At 37.6% G+C, this 12,976-nt stretch overlaps 1 protein-coding gene across 4 annotated transcripts in view; it reads right to left on the bottom strand.

Annotated features, from left to right (window-relative positions):
• The window catches only part of adgrb2 (adhesion G protein-coupled receptor B2), a 448,357-nt gene that overhangs the window by 14,348 nt on the left and 421,033 nt on the right, over positions 1 to 12,976 (bottom strand). The gene's annotated exons all lie outside the window — the stretch shown is intronic.

The following is a 12,976-nucleotide window of genomic DNA, read 5'->3' as shown; positions in this document are numbered from 1 at the left end:
AAAATAATTTACAATATGTGCGAGGGGTGGGGTTTGTTGTGCCTGGCACCACTGAGATCCACTGTGGTGATGTACAGAGACAAAAAGACCAAAAATGTTATCATTGTCCAAGTACATGTGGACCTGACTGTATTTACACAATCAGATCAACCATGACAATTAAGTTTAGTGTTTGTAATTATTTGAAACTGGTAACAAATAAAGCAACGTCTTTAAGGGGTAGTAAAAATGGACTTGGGGTGGCCACATTTTTAACAGTAGCTTAACAGGGCAAATATAAAAACATCTAAAATACATTAATTTTGAAGATTACTGCTAGCATTATTGGGAAAAATTTAAAATTATCAGTCAGAAAGTATTTTCAGTTTAGCTGCTCTTACAAACCTCCATATAAACAGTGTAAAACCAGTCGAGGGGTGACAGTGGCCAACAGAAAACACTTGGCCAACTGCCCAACAAGACGAGACACGGGTAAACTACAAAAGTTCGCTACAAGCTACAAGCATGACAAAGCTAAGTGAAGACAACACAGCTTATAGGGGACTCGATGGGAGAGTACACAGACAAAAACAAACATCGATGCCATGTTGAGAAGCCTCTGAACAGTGTGTTGGTGGAGGAGGCCCACTCTCTGCCACTCAGAGTCCCCCTCATTTGGACTGGGGAATGGAATTTTTCTGTGGATGTGGGTGAACAACGTGGCAGGCAAGGCTGTCTTTGGTGGGAGAGATGACGGGGGAGGACAGGTGGTGGTTGTGGGTAAGTGCGTTACCTTTGTTGAATTGGATGCCCATGGTTCTGCTGACTGTCTGGCTACATTCAAACTGGGACATGACAACAAGCATGCAACACAAGGCCCAGTCAGCCAACAAAGGACATAAAACAGGAAACAAAAAAAAAAAAATAGAAATCAATAAATTGCACCAATAAGACATGACATAGTGAGTGAGAGGCTCAAATGAAAAAGAAAATTAAATGATTCAATGATAAAGAAACATAAATAAATGAAAGATAACATCAAACAGCACAGGAGAAGACTGAATGGATACCAGAATATAGTATGTATTAAATCCTTACATTGCTTATCAGTGTGCTTCATGTTTATTGCCTTCCCTTCTTTATGCAAATTGTATTTTATCATATGATTAAAGGCATGATAGAATCTCGACTGCCTATTCAGCACTGGCATAATTTATAAGAGGGCACAAAAATAGACCAACTGGGCATGGATGTCTTTAGCACCATTTACCCCTTAGCTGGGAAGAAATCTGTGTCACAAGTAATAAGGCCCATCAAAGAGCCAAATCTGGAGAATGTAGGGCAAATAAATTCCATTAGTGCAACACATTGCAAACAAATGAGCAATCAGAGATGCACGCTCGGTTCAACGTTGAGAGGGCCTCTGCATTCCAAGGCCCGTTCTGAAACGGCGAAATCGGTTCCAGCCAGTGCATCAGCCCTTTTCACCTCTTTTTTAATTGGCCCAAGGACACTAAATGAGCTAAATTAGTATAGTAGCTTGTGGTGCACAAAGCCAGTGTTCGGCTTGTTCCGCCTGAGCTAGCCGTCCACTCATTAGACGCCACGGTTTGAGACAGTGCACGTTAAAGCTAGGGCAGGGCAATTTATGTGGAAGGATGAAAATAGTTGATGAGTTTATACTCAGCAGAAATTAATTATTCAATTAACACTGCAAACGTGCCATCAGAGGGGGCAGAGCGAGGGAGGGGGATGGGAAAATAAGTGAGATGGCAAGAGAGAGAATGTCAAGGCGTGAGGACAAATGGAAGAGAGAATGAGATATGAAGAGAAAGAAGAGGGTAGGACTTGCATTATTGCTGGAATGTGAAATTGAAGCCCCTTAGCTTAATGCTAGCAAATTGAATATCAAAACCTACAGGGTTCGCAAGTGCCGACAAATTGCCCCCTCTGAATCAACAAAAATTGGGTCATTGTCATTTCAAATTATATGTCTTCATTTAACATGAAAGCTCCCCAAAGCATATAAATTACCTTAGCTAAATTTCCCTTCAATGGCCTAAAACATTGCCAGGATATCAATAACACTCACTGTTAACTGTAGTGTTATTAAAAGAGCACCCAAGGTCTCACCTCTTTTATGGGGCAAGCTAATGGAAGGATCGGCTGCCACTATATATATATATATATAGCCTCCTGAGACCCAGCAATGCATTTTTGTCCTCTGTAGTGGACAAGAGTTTCACAGCTTTCCTTTGAAAAAAAAAAAATCCACTGAAAAGGAAAAAAAAAAAAAAAAAAGTATCTGAAAAAACTGTTGCACCATGCTACTTCCAATAAGGCAATTATTTAATGTAAAATGGCAAAAATGTTTACTTACTGGGTCTCAGGAGGATATGTCCAAAGGTAGCTTACTTTTATCACAGAATTGTCACACGTGCCTACAGCCATTTAAACTGACTTGCAAATGCATCTTTTATGATCAAACGTTTTGCTTGCCGTCCCTGCTCTGATCTAGCATGAGTGAAATCACTAAAGTCGACTTGTTTTCTTTGTCTTTTTCTCCATCCCACTGCATTCTGCAAAACTCCTCACTGTGTCTCTATGTGGAGAGGGAAGCCAAGTACGCTTCATTTAATCAAGAACACAGCAGACGACGGGATGGAAATATATCCCATTTGAGAGCTAAAAAATGCATCAGCCAGGCTATTATGCGGTGCAAACTCTCCCTCTATCTTTCTCTCTCTCCCTCTTTCTCCGACACACAACCATCCCACACACAGAGCGGCACAACACTGCATCATTGGGCACTGCATGCAAATTTGTGTTGTGACCTTCTGAACCCTGTGGAGAGGAAAGGAAACAATGGGCTTGCGCTGTGGTGACGGAGGCCAAGAAGCTGCTCTACATCTAAACATTAGTGCAGGCCTTAATGCTAATACATACTGTGCTTCACATGCACCGCATCCTATCTCTGAGTAACCCTACTGAAACATTTGTATCGTCTGTCCATTATGAAACATCGAGTGAAAATCTGTTTGCTACCCACATGACCCCATCCAGAGTGTGCACTGTACTTAAGGCAGTAGGATTTGAATTTGTTATCGACATTAGCATTAATGTGAGACTCCATTTCAACGTGGTGCGCTGCAACAGATACTACTGTCTTTCTGTTTCCAACATCTGTGTTCTCCTGCCAACGGCATTTGCCTCAAGGTCAATAGCTGCTACTTGGATGACATCAAAACAAAATGATAGCTCACAAGCTAACATTAGCACGCAGTAGGTCTTGTAGCCAGGGGCTGGTTTTACAAAGCGAGAGCTTGACTACGGTTTAGATCTAACTAATACCCATTTGTTGCCTGGAGCCATTTATTTCTTGACTTTCTTAAGTACGACAAATTTTCTTTGAATTCTGGATAAATGAAGACCTTTTGGTGATACTTGAAATGTCCAAAGGGAATGAGCCTAAAGAGTAATTCCAACATTATAGCAGATTGTGTTCAATATTTAATTTGCAATTTAAAACAGAATTGAAATGGGGTTTCGACTTTGAATAATAAAAATATGGACAATTTTGTCTAATAATTAATGAGTAAAATAGTCAGTCTTCAACAGCTCATCCATATACTACAGTACTTTTCAACCTTTGGGTCGGGACCCCGCGTGGGTTTGCCTGGACTTCAAATGGGGTCGCCTGAAATTTCTAGTAATTGATTAAAAAAAACAAACAAACAAACAAAAAAAAACTTACTAATAAAAAAATATATATGGTGAGTTGAGAGACAATCCCAATACATACAAGACATGACAAACACTGAAGCTGAAACTGAAGCACTGTGGTACTGTTTATCTTTCAAATGTTCATTGTGGTTGGTTTCAGATGCTGCAGCTCTTTCATAATTCATAGTTTGAGTTATTGTTTGTTCAGTATTAATTGTCAGCCTTGTAAATCCAAGCTGGACTGACTGTACATATCCTGACCAAGGAAAATAAAATTCTCACTTTGTGCAGTAATCTACACCTGGCTTTTCTGCCTCCGTCCATAATAATATACATTATATAGACTAAATGTCATCTAAAATTAATGTTTATTTTCAACATAGAATAGCAAACTATCACATGACCAAAAACAAATTAATTTTAGCAAAAAAAAAAAAAAAAATCTCCATTTCGAATGTTTGGGGTCGCCAGAAATTTTTGATGTTAAAATGTGGTCATGAGCCAAAAAAGGTTGGGAACCACTGATATACTATGTGACAATTCATTGTTCAATCTCATCTAAAATGAAATTGAGATGTCACAAATATTCACAAATGTGTTAAGTCTCTAAATTTGACACACTTAAAATGCAGCTGATTTGCCACCATTTAAAACTCAGAAGGAATTTTCTCAATCATGAGATATTTTAAAGGGAAAAATCACACTAATATTAAAAAAAAGTAATCTGGAAAAACACAATCCCACACAATGCTGCAGGACTTGGCATTAAAAACTCTTCAGTCATATTGAAGATTGTCATTGACATAATAATAAATAGTCTCCCTCTGGCTTTATATTTTCTTTTTATTTCCCGATATTACTTCACCCACAAACAAACCAAAAATAATGATCTAGATTTCTCCCCTTTTTTGTCAGTTGGTGCCACTGTTTTTGTAATACTGTCTAACCTGTTTCACTTCGTCAGACTTGTGGCTAAATGTGTGGCATATTCAGACTGTATCCTCATTAATGTTAGACAGTCTTGATGGCAAAAGACAACAAACACAAACGGAATATGAGTTAGGCTAACTGGATCCTAATCCTATTAAGAGATGGTTTGAAATGCAGTTCTGTCAGGATGCTCTGGCTATTCCCAAAACACCTCAGTGGCGCCGGTGCCATAAAAATCCATACTACTGTAAGAGTGAAAATGGAAAATGCTAATAATAAGCAAATATTCTGGGGTAAACATAAGCAAAGTAATAGTAAAGACATGTTTATGATGCTGTTATACAGGCATGGTTTTAGTATTTTCTTACATAATTACTATATGACTGTTTACATATATAAGTTTACAATAATGTTAAATTGATATTTTGTTATCAGGGATTCTGCCTAGGGGGGGCGCTGTTCTGGAAGATGGAGAGTTGAGTGGGACTGTACTGTGTGTTGGAGCTCACTTTAAAAGTTATGAGAAAGACCCTGTACCTGTACCTGTTCTGACTAATTTGTTCCTTCGTACACACACCCACATGACTTACACTACTCGTATCAGAGCAACAATGCCAATATGCACAGCCTGGTCAGAAATAAACATCTTAACAGATAGTTTAAGAGCCTTTCATTGGATTATTACTATGACGGAATAAGTTTCAACCATCAGTTTTATACACTGCAAATTATTTAGTTCTTACCAAGATAAAAAAAAAAAAAGATTTAGAAGTGTTAGATAACTTATCTTAATTTCTTATTTTAAGTGTTCATACAACTGTGGAAATGCTTATTTCTAGATTTAACAATCTTAATTCAAGAAATCTTGTAAAGTGAAATTATCTTGCTGCATGGACAGATATTTCACTTGTTTTGAGTACCTTTTCTCTCAGATTTAGTGTTCTTATCTTGTTTTTAGACACCCCTTTTTTGAGTCCAGACTGAACCTGTTCCATAGTGATGGGCTCATCAGGGTGAGAAGAGAGGAAGATGAAGTGATTACCCATCATGCTCAGTGCCTGCAGTATAAGTCTGTAGGGGGTCAGACTTAGGCTCATCAATGTTATGTAAATTAAATAAAGGTTGTGACATTGCATTAGCGTATCAAAATGATACCATGGTGAATGTGTGCTCTAATAAAAGCTAACAGCGGTCCAATGAGATCATAGAGTGTGGGTTTTCTTTTGTCCAGGCTGTGCACAGGCAACTCTGTACCAGCAAAGCATGAAAGGAACGTAAACCTGTGAAGCCATGTCACCAGCATAGCTAGATTAAGCCAAGTAGAACTTGAATGGATGTTGTTACCACAGCAACCCATGCAGATAGGCCGGTCCAATCTGATCTGCAAGTAACTGTGTCAACAGACTGTCTCAAACAATCAATCTGAGAAACAAATTGGATTTCCCTGCAGTCTAAACAAAGCCTACGAGCAGAACTGTGACTAGCCTAACATCACAGACCCGTCTAAAACACCCCATGAAACTGAGCCCAGGTTTGAGAATCTTACTGCAAAGAAATACTCCAAAATATTTAAAAGGAGCGTGAGTAATGTATGTTTCTGTCACCACCAGCGCCTGACCTTTGTTAGCGATAGTTTACCAGTTAGTCATTTTCCAAAGTACATTTTAAAGGTCATGCATATGTTTTTGGAACAATAACAACTGAATATGAGACAACACGTACATTTATTTGCAGCCTACAGGAATAGCTCTGCTTGTCTCAGCAGCAGCGTAATAGAAAAGACAGACAAGGTGATTTTCAGCATTGAGGTTAATGGGGAATCTTGTGATATAGTGTCTGCTTCCTTTTTTTGTCGGTCATGTCTTTCTCCTTCATTTCGCCTGTTAAGCGTAACGCTGAGTCATCAGTCATCAGTAAGTTAGGTCCTGAGCTACCAGCAGGTGGCAAACAGAGCAGGTAATTAAGGGTTAACTCCAGTTTGAGTGAGTTTCACAAAGAAGGGAGGAAAAAAGAGCAGATTTCAAGAGCTAAAAGTATTTGGATTCTATCTGTGAAGGTCCATGTAACACCCTATCCCACTTCAAGCCCAGTGCACTTACACAGAAAATTGGATGAAATGTGAAAGAAAGGCAAAAGGGTGTGCCTGTGTCTGTATGTGGGAAATTTCTGATATCCATTCGTCTCCTCAACACAGCCAACACATTCTTACCTTTCCTGAGACGTTTAAAGGATCTTTTTCTGACCCTTTTTGGGATTTTTCTGATTTTCTCATCCTCACAAAATGCATCATGTTTGGTCCTTTTTAGTGCCAGTGAGCTAGTTTATGGACAGAATATTGTGGTTTATGAGGTGATTATAAATCGGTTTGGATGGGTTGTTGTCTTTATGAACTGATTAACCATAGGGTATGGTGTTTAGGTCATAAGGTTTAACTCCAGGCACTAAAAACGGACATAGTGGTGCTGTAGATATAAAAACACAACTCAAAACAGCAACAAAAAAATCCTTACATATTTGTGTTTATCATGGCAGATAAATCCAGCTCTGCATCAAACCACTTACAAATCCATCTCTGTGGTTATACTGGTTCCAGATCGTATATTCTGATGTGAATTTGTATGAGGTTGATGGAGGGAAGGGGAGTTGGCGTCCAGCACATGAATGTAGAAGCACAGGGAGGTGTAATGCAGTGAACTCCTACACCACCACACCACTAGGGGGATCATCTACTGTTTATGTAGGCTCATCAAATACAGTCACTTCACTATGAGACGGACCACTTACAGATCAACAGCTACATGTCGTAAACCTATAGTTTGATACTGCATGTGTAACTATATGGAAATGCACATTTAAAGTGCTGGAGTCATTTTCATCCATTCTTTTCATGGAACCTCCACTGAGGGTCAGGGTTTAGATTATGGCAGAAGACCTCCAAAACCAAAATAGACTTAATTTGAATAGGAATGGCTTATGTAGTTAACATGAGGCTAAAACAGTCTGAACTACATCAGTTCAAAGATTGTTCCAATGTAATTCTAACCCTTAGATGGACACCAGTGATCTGATGGATTTTAACCCTTTAGTATCAAGCAACTGACTGTTTTTGGTAATTTCCACAAATATTATAAGACAGTGACAGCAACAGTTCCAGTGAGGACAGTGAATCAACAATCTCAGGTCCAATGTGGTCTACAGGGTCTGTAAGGTCCACCTCTGCATGAACAGTGAGTGGACCTGCTTTGTTACACTGGAAAAAAACAAAATCTTACCAAGTGTATTTTTCTCATTTCTAGTCAAAGTATCTCATCAGACATAATCACCTAAAGAGGAACTTTTCTGTGAGATATAAGAACTTATTTTTAGACAATAGATCTTGAAAATCATATTTCAAGAAATCTAACCTAGATAATTTTCACTTGTTCCATTGGCAGATTTTTTTTCTGCTTAATTCAAGATTTGTTTTTTTTGCTTAACTCAATATTTTTTTTTGTTTGTTTAACTCAAGATTATTATTATTATTATTATTATTATTATTTATTTATTTATTTATTTATTTAGCTTAATTCAAGATGTTTTTTTGCTTAATTCAAACAAAAAAATCTGCCAATGGAACAAGTGAAAATTATCTTAGTAAGATTTCTTGAAATAAGATTTTCAAGATCTATTGTCTAAAAATAAGTTCTTATATCTCACTGAAAAGTTACTCTTTCGGTGATTATGTCTTATTTTAAGCGTGATGAGATATTTTGACTAGAAATGAGAAAAATGCACTTGGTGAGATTTAGATTTTTTCCAGCGTAGGTACCATGAAGTAATGGTACTAATGTAAGTAATGATGTTCAAAGTGATAATGTGTACATATGTTCCTTTCAACTTACATGTGTTTTTCTTGTATTTTTTTATACTTTTTTTATTTTTATTTTTTTTTAGCCATGTTAGGGTACGGAACCAAATATGATAACTTCATTGACCTTGATTTTCTACACAACAATAAAGTATTTTGAAAATGTTCACAAAAGTTAAAAAAATATGTCTTGTTATGTCCTCCAATAACACATTAAAGTTGAAATTTTGAATTTCAGAGTATTTCTATGAGCGCCCTAAAAGGGTTAAAAGGCAAACGTTTCCTGCAAAGAATGACCAGATCTAATACATTACATGCAGTGTCAAACTATAAGAGTTACGTAGCACATCAACTTGCAGGTCCATTTATGAGTGAATTAGAGTGGCTCTACTTAACGGGGGTTTATGTGGGTTTTATAGTGTCTTACGTTGACTTTCTTTGTAAACGAGAGACGTTCTGCGCACTAGCGACGGCTCTGTGTTGTGCCTCGGGGGCGGGAGAGGGGGAACCTGCAGGGGGTGAACACCGTACCGCGGCGGTTAGAGGGAGTTAGAGGGGGTTTAAGGTCTGCGTTGAAGGGGTGTTTAGGCACTTTAAGGTGAGAGATCCCTGCAAAAGTCATGGGGTTAATGAGTTTGGAGGTGTTGCTGTTGCTTGAGGTAGCTGAGTCATCGTGGGACATTTAAGGCGGAACAGGGTTTTATCATTCATTCATTTTTACCAAAGGACTGAAAGTGCTCATCATCCTATCCTGATTAAAATATAACAGACTCAATAGTATCTCTGCATGAAGTTAAGGGTAAGTGTCAGCGTTCACCGTGGTTAGGTTGTCAGCTGGTGAAGTGCAGTTATGGTTGCTGTTAAATCACAGCACTCATGGACTGCATGATAAAATAAATAGCGGAGTCTGTCATGAGGCTTATAAAATGTTATTAAAGTTATTATGAAACAATTATGTCATTATTCACGTTGTTCGAGTCTCCTGAATACAGCTGATGTACTTTGACAAAGGCAATGCAAAACAGTCACTATGTTTACATGCATATTAAAACTCCAATATGCAGAATGTCAAACCACATATTTGGAGATTCTGTTTAATTTAGCTCCATTCCATTTCCAAATGTAGAATTTTTCAGTTAAAAGATGAGATGTATTGATATGATTAAGGTTTTAGGAGTGAGCTTTGGCCTTTTCTGTTCAGAATGTGTAACTGATTTTTTGCCACTTGTGCCTGTTTACAGCTCTGTGCTTTGTACACAAGCCAAGAAGCAACTTAAAGTTAGCAAGGCTAGGTTAGAGATGCATGGCCAAAAGCCCACATTTATGGTCGTGAGGACAAATACACCCACCTTTAAACAATAAGAAAGACTTAGATATCAATAGATTTGCACAGATATCGGCATGTTGACCTTTTCAGAGGACGTTTGAGAGAATAAAAACAGTAAGGTTGTTTGCATGGTCCAATAAGTTCACAGGAAGAAAACTTAAGGCTGCACGTTGCCAAAATTTACTTTCATTATCCATCTGAATTGTGCAGTAAGAATATTATCTTGTCCAGAATATGAGCAAAAATTAGAACACTGGCATGTAAACGTAGTCAGACATGTCAAACTTAAAACAGATAAACACATAAATAGGAACACAAATGGAACAGAGACACATAATGTACACTCATGTCGGCAAATGCTCACAGAGGCATTTCATGCAGTTGCAAAAATGCAAGTGTATGGATGTGCACACCCACCCACACAGCCACACACACCCTTCTCATCTCCATAATTACTGTATAGTCAGCATGTCTGTCTGGGGGTGACTCTCAAAGTGAGATGTTGACAACAGAGGAGTTGAACTCTGGGCTCTTGAAGCTGGGTCCTGTCAAAGGCCTGACACTGATAGCATTATCCCTGTAATTATTCACAGTTAAGTGAACTGCCTACTTACTTTTAACATAATGGATTTAGATGAGTAAGCCATATCTACGCTGCCCTTTTATTATGTGACGTCACAAACCCAGGGGATGTACACATTCCAATTTGTCTTAATTAGTTTAAATACAGCCTATCTATTATTTGTGGCTGGCTCTTCATTTCCTCCACATTTGGCCATAATCTCGAAGCACACCTGAGCTCCCTCTGAGCCACATTAGCATGCTGCAGAGCAACTGTTAAGAACCTCAGACATCTAATATATGGCTCATGCCTTTGAAAGCACCCTGCCATTTTTCTTCTGTTCCATAAAATATTTGCTTGGCATTAATGAATGGGGAGTCGGCCAATGCTTCTGAAAATCTTGATCAAGACGTTGAGCAAATGAGGAGTGAAGGAAACGGCCGCCGGTCTGGCATCGGGAAATGGCAGTGTGTTTGTGTGAGTGTGTGGATATACAGTATGTGTGTGGCTGCATGGCATGGAGAATATGAAAGATGTCAGGCTGGCCTCTCTTCCTCCACCGGCGGTGTAAATTAGATGTGAACCAGCATGCCGCCGATGCCAGGGGAAAGTACACCTATCAAGGCTGACTAACTCATCATGGCTTTACGCACTAACGCACCACAGATGAGGGGAATGTGAGTGTGTGTGTGTGTGTGTTTAAATCTTAATGAAAGTGGCGCTCTGAAGGTCAGTGCAGAAGACGCAGGGACTCTTTCATCTACTGCTAATGGTGCATTAATAAAGATGCCTCTGTGTCTAATGCACACAGGTGCCCACACAAGCACCTCATGGACACACCCACACACACACACACACACAAAAAAAAAAAAAAAAAAACAGAAAAAAAAAGACAGCAAGTAAAAACACATATAGTACATGAACAATGAATCCAACAAAACAGACACATAAACCTGTGTGGTAAAGGCACAGATGAAACACTGGTGTATAGTGGCAACACATGTGGGTTATTAGCAGTGCATTATGGTGAAGCGATTTGGTTGCAATACTCACAGGCTTTAAATTGCAGAATTGGGAATTTCATTAACCTTGATTGATTAGCCTCCAGCTAACAGATAATGCCATGTGATTAACCAACCAGAAGTGGGACTGAATTGAGTTGAGGTCAATTACAGGAGGCATAAAATGGGATGTAAGAAAATGAGGTTGAAATTTATTTCAGAGGTTGGTAATAATGTGGTAAAAGTAGGGTAACAGTTTAATAATAGAGAAGTATTAATTAAGTAGTGCTATTGTAATTAGTAATCAACAAAGTAATAGCAAGGTATTAACTGGGTATCAACAGTGGGTATAAATCTGGGTAACATTAGATTGAAATTGACTTAACAAAGCAAAAAGGAGCCAAAAATGATAGGTAATAATGGGAAAACACAGTTTTTTTTTTTTTTTTACAAATTTTGTAATCTGCTGACAATAAATTAAGATTAAAAATTGTAATATGGTGATGACATATAGGAGTAAAAGTTGTATTATAGGCTTTCAACATGATAACACTTCTAAAATAGTGGGAAATGCATATACTGATCCAAAATCCAGAGGGAGATTCATTCCTCTCCATTAAGTAATCCATTTAACCCATAAAGACCCAGAGTTACTTTTGTGGCAGTTCCCATATGAATTTTTCCTCTAAATTTAACCTTTCTGAAGTGATTTATCATCATTTATTGTAATATAATCCTTTGTGTTTTTCATTGTTTCAGTAAAAATCAGGTATTTTCCTATATTTAATTTACTGATTATGTGAATGTTCATATAAACTCAGATTAAAGTTGAAGTTATAATATCAAAATCAGAGAAAACTCAAGAAAATGGGACTTTTTCAGGAAAATATATCATTAACTGAACATAGAACAAGTGTCATTTATCAAAGTCCATGGGTTTTACTTGTGAATCAATGTTGTAAAAGTGTTGACACGTTCACTCCGGAGCCTCTGAATGTCCAAATGGGTCATATCTGATGAACATGAAAAGATGAATAACTGTATTTTACACCAATTATTTACATGGATTGATAGGATTAATGGATCAACAGGTATTAACCCTTTCATGCACGAATTATGAGAACCTCAGTCAAGATGTTTTTCTTGAGTGTTTTTATTCCTCTATAGGCATGAAAAAAAAAACAATGTGACTGAATTTTTTAAATGAACCTGTTTTTCATGGAATTACAAAAATGTCCACTCAGGTGAACATCATGCATTTAATTTTAGAAGCAAAGAAACATGTATTTACTGATATACTATGAGGTAAAAACATTTTTAATGCTGCTAATTTGATGTTTTCTCACATTTTAACAATACCTGCATATAGATAATATGGAAAAAACCAAAACAAAACTGTTAATTACAGTTTAATAACAATTAGCTTTTTTTTTTTTTTTTTTTTTTTTTTTTTTTTACAGTCAAACATGTTAGTGGAGATCAGATTAATCTAGAACAGCAAATTTACAGTAATGGTATGAATTACAGTGTATGGGATGATACATAAGCGTCCACTGTGTTGGCTGATATGGAACTAAAACAACAAAATCCATAAGTATATAAGAGAA

Source organism: Sphaeramia orbicularis, chromosome 11, assembly GCF_902148855.1.
Source record: "Sphaeramia orbicularis chromosome 11, fSphaOr1.1, whole genome shotgun sequence".
NCBI lineage: Eukaryota > Metazoa > Chordata > Actinopteri > Kurtiformes > Apogonidae > Sphaeramia > Sphaeramia orbicularis.
Note: the sequence above shows the minus strand (reverse complement) of the source record. Positions and strands in the feature narration are given on the sequence as shown.